Genomic DNA, 9,956 nt, shown 5'->3' on the forward strand with positions numbered 1-9,956 from the left:
TCACTGGAAAAGCTTGTTAAATTTACACATCAGAATACTCAGAATCAACGGAAAAAAGCAAGCAAAAAAGCAAAGTTGTTTAGGACTGCATCAGGCATGTGCTGAATTGCCTGTTCAGACAATTCAAGTGTTTGATGACTTCATTTATTTATAAGCAGTTAGCTCTCCCAGGGTCAAGTGGCTGCTTGATTCCAGCCTTTTAAATACAAAGATCTATTCCCACGATTGAAATAAAATACATTTGGGTATTTTATGAACAGCATTTCAGAAAAGAAAATCCAATTAACAACAATTCCTTTAAAGCAAATACTTTAAAGTCCAGTGGATGGCTGAGGTAAATCTGCCTGGTTTTTGTCTGGCTTGTTTTCTAGACTGTAAAGATGAAAAGGAATGGCAGCACTGGTTTCTCTGTAACTCCAGACTCTTCACACAAGCCAAACGTTACACCTGTGGTGTGTAGTCTGATTTAGTTTTGGTGTGCCAGCAGTATCATCTCTGCAGTGACACTCATTCCAAACAGAAGCGCACAGGTTGATGTATGCCTTCATTACAACTAGGACTCAACATTTCCATTCTGACTTTCTGTGCTTGCTGAACAGCACTCAGCAGTACTGAAACCTGGGAATTCAGAAGACCTTACCCAACACCCTTTCAATTCAGAGGCTCTGATGTCCTACGCACACTATGTATGTTACTCCACTTGAGGCTCACATTTCCAGTCAACAAAATAATTTCCAAGGTACTACTAAGTGATACATCTCAGTCCACGTGGCCTGAGAAGCATGTTTTCAGCAGCCTGGTGTGCTTAAAAGCAGACGACTGTTTAATGCTTGGCATAGCAAGCAGATGTTTTTAATTCATTATGCTTTTGTTCACTGTACTATTTTCTAAGCCTATATTTTACAGCTGCATCTTCCCTGCTAGAAAATCAAACAGCAGTCTGCATCAGGAAGTGAGTGTACTTGCAACCAGATACTGGTAACGGCACGTTTTTGCCACCTACACTTCTAAAATGTGTAAATAAAACAAAGCATACATAATGCTCAGATAAACCTTCTAACAGGTAGCTTATATCTTTGACTTTTGAGAGACTAAAAAAGTGACATCAACAATCAGGATGCAAACTGTCCCCTAAAAGCAAAGACAAGGTACGTACCATCTTATATTTTTAGATATGATTCACCTAGCAAGCCTTTCAACTCCTGTTGAGCTTATATCAAGGAAGCACAAGAAATTTACATAAGCACTGAGAATATGAGTCTTCTTATAAGATACATGGGACTCCTTTTAATGAGGAGTACTGGCCTAAAAGTCGGGATGCAAACACCTCTTGCTTATTCTAAATAAACAGAACTGTTTAAAAAAATAAAGCACACCCACCTCCACTGCATCACAGATCAGCCCCTTACTGGAAGGTGTCACAGAACTCTGAACGCTGCATACAACTTAGAAGGTAAAACAAAAAGATCACATACAGTCAGAAAGCTTGATTTTTCTACCTATTACCTTGAAAAACCAAACAGTGATCCCAACATTCATTCTGACCAGGCAATACTTGTCCTTTTATATTTATATATTTTGTATGTTGTCCATCACATTTTGTTAGCCCAATCCACTACATTCATTAAATAAAAAATCAATCATAGTCTTACCAGGAGAATAAAGTCAGTCTTCAGTGTTTAAAATAAACATGATTTGTTCTATTCCACAGCTGACAAAGCTGCTCTTTACCAGGGAACACTGTGCCCACGGCAACATGCCATTGCATCCAGCACTAACCATTTGGTTTCTTGAACAGCATCCGTTACATGAAGGTCTGATCTCCAGGTGAGTCCAACAGATGCAAAGCCACACCCTCATAAACCCACCACTGCTTGCCACTCTACACAGGCAAAATGAACCAGTCTATCTTGGCAAAGAGATGCACAAGCACACGTCCATCTATAGTGAATCCCTCCACAAAAGCTTACTGACCACATCGCAACTAATGTCACACACCCCCCCACACTTGTTATCCTCCTTTGCAGACTTACAAGCATGCAATCCACATTCCCACACTGCTCACTCAGCCACCTATGTACCAAAGCCATCTGAATACCTCAAATACAGGCCACATCAAGGTAAGATATGCAACCTTCAGCCCTGGAGATGGCAGAGCACTACCCACTCACTGCGCATTTCAGTCCTCAAATCCCTTCTCAGTCCAGCGCACCACGCTGCAAAGCCAAAATACAGTGTTTTGTTGTCCTGACGTGCCACAGAAACCTCCGGAGTCACAGAAACCTCAGGCAGAAGTCTTTTGTTCAGCTGGTTGTTTTTAACTCTGTGACATTGTGTTGCACAGAAAATGCATTTAGCAACCGCACTTGCCAGATAATCAACTGATCAACCACAACACTGAGTTTATATATTGCCTTTACAGATGAAGACAATGTTTTAGTACTTTAATACGTCCATTTATTAAACAGGAAGTCCTTCACAAATGATTTCATACTATATTGACCAAAATAAGTGTTAGAAAACTACAATTTTCCCTACATACAAAAATACAGACTTTAAACACTACGAAGACATAATCAGAAGAGTACCATGAAAATCCACAGAGCTCAAATCTCCAAATATCAGAAGGAAAAACAACAAAAGACATCTAAATTAAAAACTTACTAAAAGTAACGTGCCCATATACAAAAGACTGGAAAAGTACACTGACATTTCAGACTGATAAATACACCATTTAAATTATGCTAGAATTGTATAGATTTTTAAAATAAGGACGGCCGTATTCCAAGGTGATTCTTCAAGTTGTGTTTTAGCCTTAAACCAACAGAAAACAAGGGCTCAACACACTGAAAAACCATTATTGGTATAAAAGAAAAAAGTTAGGGGTTGTGTTTTCTTGTACAGTTGCCTTTGAAACTGTCCAAGCATTAACAGCATGACATTCACAAACAGAGCTGAAAGAGGCTATGCTTAGACGTGTCAGCTACTGCTGTTAATACTGACAAGACAGTGATCACAGCCTGTTGGTACTTCTACAGACGGCACTGATTTTATCAGCTGGCCTGTGTGCAATCTAATTCAAAACACTAAAAATACTTACCAAACACCGTGAGATTGCTTCAAGGCTGTGCATGGGCTCTATACAAACATTTGTTAGCTTGTGAGATTCTTCACATCCTTGAATCAGAACACGCTTTTGGTGACAAATGGATCCCTCATCCTGCAGCCTCTTAAGTCAATGGGGAGTAAGGACAACAGAGCCAGGTTCTGCAATTGCAGCAGCATATACAGAACACTTAAGAGATTCCCCTTGGCAAAACATTACAATCTTTTTGTACTTCAAAAGCAAAACACCAAGGGTATTACATAGCAGAGGCATACTCTTAAGACAGAAGGAAAACTGCACCCCCTTTGCTCAGCCCGAAGATGGAACTCTAACCCACTACCTTTGACTGATACTTCTGAGCTGCTGACAACTACGAATCTGTCAGTATAGGAACTATACCCAAGGGACAAGTCTTACATCCAGGCCCAGATGTTCCTTCCTCAGACACCATTAAGCATACACATAGCTACTGTTAGGAATGTTTAGATCGCATCTACTGTTTCTCTAGAGGAGCACAAATAAGCACCAAGGATACAGAGATCCCACACTGAGCACTTCTTTACACACGTCAAGGAAACAGAGCTGAAATACCTTCACTTCAGCAATGTGCTTCAACTTCATCTGTCAGGTAGCACTTGAAGGCAGAGGAGGGCAAAAAAATGAGACAATCTTCTGATTCACCGTGAGAAGAAATTCACTACACAGCACACAGAGGTAAGACAGTGACTAGTAACAATAAAACTGCATTCGAGGAAACAGAGCACAACAAAACCAGATATAATAGGGACTCACATTACAAAAATAGTGTTTACTGGTTTAATAAATTTACATCTCAAATGCTGTGAATGACAGGTGTTATACCACACATGGAAGGCACCCTAGGTGACGCAGTATTTCGGTATTTGTTTACAATTCTGTGAAAAGACTACAAAGTGTCAACTTTCAAATCATAACTGAGCAAATAAATTGAAGATTGAGAAATAAATACATAGTTTACTATTTTAGTGTGGGTTCCTGAACCCTTACAAACTTCAACATATACAAATAGTTTCAAAATGACACTAACACAAAAGGGAAGTCTAGACAGATAAAATGATCAGCTAAGTCATTTGTTATGTTAAAACTGTTATCTCTTAAGCACAGAAATCATTTAAAATGCAATTAATTGGCCACAATATGTAAGTCACAATATCTTCTTCCTCTAGAACTGTGACATGAGTTAAAGCTGGATGAACTGTAGTGCTAAGATACACTTTCCCTCTGCAATAACCCAACAAGTAGAAACCGGTAAACATTTGAGATTGAAGTATAAACAGTAGAAAATGAAGGTAGCAATTGTTGTAATAAAAGGGTGCTAGCCAGAACTGCTTTAATCTGTAGACATCTGGATAAACGTAACATTGCTAAAAGTACTTCAACTGGGATTAAAAGGTTACCAAAAGTGACAAATCAGCCTAGTTAATAGAAGGTATTTTCTTTCAAATACATGAAGGTTTGAACTAAATGTGCCTATTGAGACATTTGTCCAAAGCAAAACAAACACGATACCCTGAATTTTCCCATATTCTAGACAATAGTCCTTGACAGTCAGAAAAGGCAGACAGTCATATTTCATTCTGTTACTCACATCCAGATGTTACTAAAATAGCTGCAGGGACCAGCCCCAGTCAAAAACAAGAAAAAAACAGATACTCTGTTAGTAAGATCTGGCTTTTGCTTTTTGAAATGCTCTGATGTCCTCCTTCTGAATTTATGAAGATAGCTTGCATATCCTTCCATATAGGCTAACTGGCTTTTTATAACTTCTACCCATGAAGACCACAGTATACAGATAAAACCTTCATAGTAAACTCAAAGCTCTGTTATAAATACGTCAATCAAGGTAACTATGTATATTGTATATAAAATTAAATATCTTCTGTTTGCCAAGCATAATTTAAAAAGGAATATCTGTGGCTAATTACTAACAAAAACCAAAATATTTATAACCCACAGAGATTAAAAGGCAATTTCGCCAAGTTATCCACCCAGCACCAGAGTGTGAAAGAGCTGCACTGGGACTCTGGATCGGTAACTTCACCCAGTCACATCCTTGTGATAAACAGCTTTTACTTCTGGGCATACATAAGAACAATTCTTAAAGCTGAATATTCCCAAAAGAAAACTGGATTGTGTTATTGGATTGTATATTCCAAATTAAAGGCTTCTATAAATCACAGTGTAAGCAGATTATTATTATTTTTTTTTAAGGAAGATTATTTATAGAATACAAATGGTTAAATTATAGACAGGTTTTAAAAAGACAATGCAAAAATAAGACCAAAACAACAAAGGAACCTTCTCAGGCTGGGCAGTGCTCCTCCGGCTCTATCATTGATTTAAATAAGTGGCTAAATGGGAAAATATCAGGAAAAACTCAGAGATTTCTTGAATATTTGTACGAATTCATTTTTAATCTACTCCTTCTGTTAAAATAAAGCTAGAACCTCTTTTTCCAAGAAGTGTTAAAGGCAAAAAGCAGAACATTCTATTGGGTTTTGTACCCATTTCAGTTTCATAGTAAACGATTACTCTCACTACCATTAAGATTCAAATATGTATCTATATCTGCACGCTCTTTTTGATCTTTTTGTCTAACAGGCCTTCCAAACGATCCATAATATTTTAACTTATAAACAACAAAATCCAAGTCCCAGGTGCAGGAATGCTACACAACAGCTTTACTCATCTCAGTCAGACCAGGCAGAAATCCCAGCCTGGAAGAACACCTTCCTCCAGGGACAGAGAGCCCTCCTGATACAAGCTGCTAGGGATCCTGCAGGCCACTGTGAACCAAGTGCTACACTTAGCTGAGCAGAAGTTAGTATATAATCACATTGATTTGCCAACATAACTCAGGTTTTAAGGCACATCACTAACAATGGTGGTGTCAAATCTCTCCTACCATATTGTAAGGCCAGCACAGCCCTGGAATTAGGGAGAGAAAAGCACCTCTAAGCCTAGTTTCTTTTCTTTTTTTCTTAAACCAAGTCAAAATGTCTCCATCTCCACTAAGATGTGCGGAGGATATCTTTCCTTATGCAGTAGGGGATTATTCATGTTCACACAACATTTTCAAAGCACCACGTTACTGAATATCAAGTTTAGTTCTCTCTCTTTTTCTGACCCTTTACTACATCTCAAATTCAGTTGTGCCTATTTTTTCATCTATCCTAACTCAGGATGTTTGGCTCCAGAGCTTTCAGCCTAAGACTGATTTTCACATGTAAAACTGCTCAGTATCTCATCTGAGTAGGAGAGAGCACATTATTTTTTTACCCAATTTGAATTGCTACTAAGATAGAGAAGTTTGTGCACCATTAACACTCCCTCCCCCATCCTAAAAAAAAAAAAGAACAACAAAAAAGAAAAAGAACCTACTCAAATAGGAATGCTTACAAATACTTCACAGGCAAGAAAATAGCAGATTTAGAACAAGGACTGAAGGGCGGGGAGGAAGGTTACATTAATAAAGCCATATATTAAATAAGCATTTGCTGTACCTGCGTGTTCCCAAAATAGCACAAAGATGGCAAGTGTCAGATCTGTTTAGGGTCCTAGAAGCTCATGGAAAAACGAAGGTTAACTCCATTTATTAACACGCAGGTTATAGCAGATCAGTTCTCCTGGTGTGGTTCATAGCACTTTAAGAAGCAGCAAGTCTGCTGCACTAAGAAGGGGCAATCACCATATGGTACAACATAATTCATAGGGGGAAAAGAAATACATAATTAACAAAATGGTTTTTTCCTTGCTTTTCCTCTTTTTTCTAGACCTAACAGTAAAATATAAACAAAGACATTAAAACAATTTAGATAATGTAATGAGATGCACAATGAATCACATGACAAAGCCTATAAAGAAGCATCCCACGTTACTGATTTTATTTCAGTTCACACCTATGAGACACAACAGAAGATGACAAGTTGTTTCCAAGGCACAGCTCATTGCTGATGCCATACTGCTGTATACAAAGCCAATGATGGACAGTACAGACTGAGGTATAGGCACCAAATCTCAAGGGTCGGCACCCTGTCTCTCAGAAAAGGTAGAGGTAGATGGCAGATGATGCTAATAATAACCTCTGAGCATATGGCTCCTTACAGGAAATTTAGGAAGAAACACAAGCTGTATTATGCCAGATGGCTTTCAAAGCCTACAGGGGAAAAGGAAAAAAAAATGGAAAAAAAAAACCAACCACCCCCTCTCCACAGATCCATCCCCTTACATCATAAGCTATCACAGATGAGAAGAGTACCATACTCAGGCAGGACATGGAACACACTATCCTTATCTTCTTCAGATTGAAGAAGTCACTATACATATCAAGGCAGAATGGTTAACAAAAACTAGGTATAAAACACGACAGATGAGGCATGAACTTACGAAATGAAAGGAGCAAGCAGAGGTTAAGAAGGAATCAACTAAGATGCAATTAAGCTGCCAAATCATTCTTAATTATCATTTAGGAAACCTACTTCTATAGCAGGCAGTTTGTATGAGAAATCTGAACTAAGGCTGCCCAAACTGAACAAAGCATTAACAGGAAAATACCTATTCTTACAACACCACACAACAGTTACGCTGTTGCTCCAATCATTTCACATCAACTGATCTTTCAATTCCTGTGCATAGCATGCAACATTTACCCCCATTTCTACATGTAGAAATACAAGGTGATGGCAAATCTGAGGGCACAGTTTTAACTTCAGTGGATTAATCAGAATGCCATTACCATTTCAAGCATCCTATTCCCACAAGATTCATCCATCCGTTTGGCTTTCATCTTGTTTTATTTACAGTGGGTTTTTGATTCCTTTCTAGAGCTAAACAGCACACTTGAAAGTAAAGAAAGCCAGCCAAGACCAGCTGGCTGTGAGAAGTAACTTAGTGCCACTTTTCTAAGCAAAGTTGAAAAAAGCCAACCAAAAAAGCCCTTCTGACTCATTTTCTTCCATAACAGATTTCCTTTTTTTTTTTTATTCTCCTCTTTTAATGGCTGCAGTTTAGATAACCATCTTAAAGAAAGATTACCGCTTCTTCAATGCACCACATGAAATTGTAGAGGGGGGAGAATTAAGAATGCTTATGTCAAATGAACTCAGTGTTTCAATTTTAGTTGTCTCATAGCTACTTTATTTCCCTTTTCTATTATCCAGATAGCGAATAATGTCTCTGCAGAGTAATAAATGCTTAACTTATATTTTAAGAAAGTATATACTGTACAATACTAAAATCATCTTTGGTCCCCAGAATAAGGAAATTACAAATTTACATTTGTCTTCCTGTTTACAAAGTGTATCAGATAGTAGTTCTTTTAAAAAACTTTAAACATCATATTCTCTTTGAATTCTACCCTGAAAGCTGTGCTAAGCTCAAGTCGTGAGTGCTGTAAATAATAAATATTGTTCTCAATTCAGAAAAACTTATTTACCGTGTAAAAGCACTCAAAGTCATACACGTCTACTACATTATAAGATGAAGTATTATGCAATATTAGAAATATAACAATCATTCATACTAAGTAAGCATTTGTCATTCGAGCTAATGATAATAAGCTTTTTGTGATCTCACTCCAGAAAAAGCCCTGCAAAGTTATCCTTTGTTCAGGTACGGAGAGGTGTATGGATTGAAAGATACCAAATTCATAAACTTGCAGACACACAAAACCTCCCGTACATACCTCTGAGAAATTAGAGAACCAGAATCAGCACAGGGACTACAGAAGAAGAACAAAATATTCTCCTTCATATGCGCCATTGCACCCTTTCATTAACCAGCATCAGGATATACTCATAATAAAAAGCCTATGCTTGCCTTGACTTCTTTCCTAACACCTAACGTCTGTTTCTTGACTTCAGATGTGGGTACCATTCCAAAAGTATCCATCCTGTGTATTTTAGTAAGGCTTTTTCATTTTACTTTTTTTTTTTTTTTTTAAATAATGTTTATGCAAACTGCTTTAATGTCTTTAACAACTTCAGTCTAGATATGTCTGTGCTACTTTCAAGTGGAATGCTGAAAAATGGAAGGGCGAAAGCAACTATACTGAATTCAAAAAACTTATTTCATGCTGCACTGAACACGGAACTGTCATTTACATTTCATAAAACACCCGTTAATCCTGGTGAGATTCCACCTTAATAATGCCGATGCTCTAAGCCCAACAACAGAGGTCAGCTTCTATGGTCTAATCTCTTTTTTTAAACTGACATTATCTTTGGTGCTAACTTTCAACAAAGTGTAATAAAACCTTAATACAGTATCTGGAAAACCATTACTAAGTCTCCTTTAACCTTTAACATTACTAAGTTTCCTTTAACCTCATTAATAACTCTTAATTTTAAGTGAAAATGCACCATAGACGTAAAACTTGTGAATAACAAAAAGATGTTGGTTTTGTTACCAGTTTTCCACATGTCAGTGTAATTCCATTGCTTGATCCAAGAATTGCAATGTAAGGTTCAAATCTGGAACACCCTCTGTTGCTTCTAGTATTAAAGAAGTCCAGGCACTTGTGCTGACTTTGTTTGGCATAACATAGTTATGTGTATTTAAAAGCCACCTGTCTGCAGCATATTGCCTTTTGTTCTGAAGTCAACCATGAGAAATCACTTGAGAGTACAGCTCAACAAGATTAATACAAAAAGTGTTCAAGTCTGGTTCAAATAATGGATTACACAGATTAAAAAAAAACACCAATCATTAGAGAAGAAAAGGATTGAGATATTTAACTGATTTCTGCAGAATTCAAGTTCCGATTAGAGAAAATACCTTTATCTTAATTGCAAGAAAAATTAGAACAAAGAAA

This window comes from Excalfactoria chinensis, chromosome 11 (assembly GCF_039878825.1).
Source record: "Excalfactoria chinensis isolate bCotChi1 chromosome 11, bCotChi1.hap2, whole genome shotgun sequence".
NCBI lineage: Eukaryota > Metazoa > Chordata > Aves > Galliformes > Phasianidae > Excalfactoria > Excalfactoria chinensis.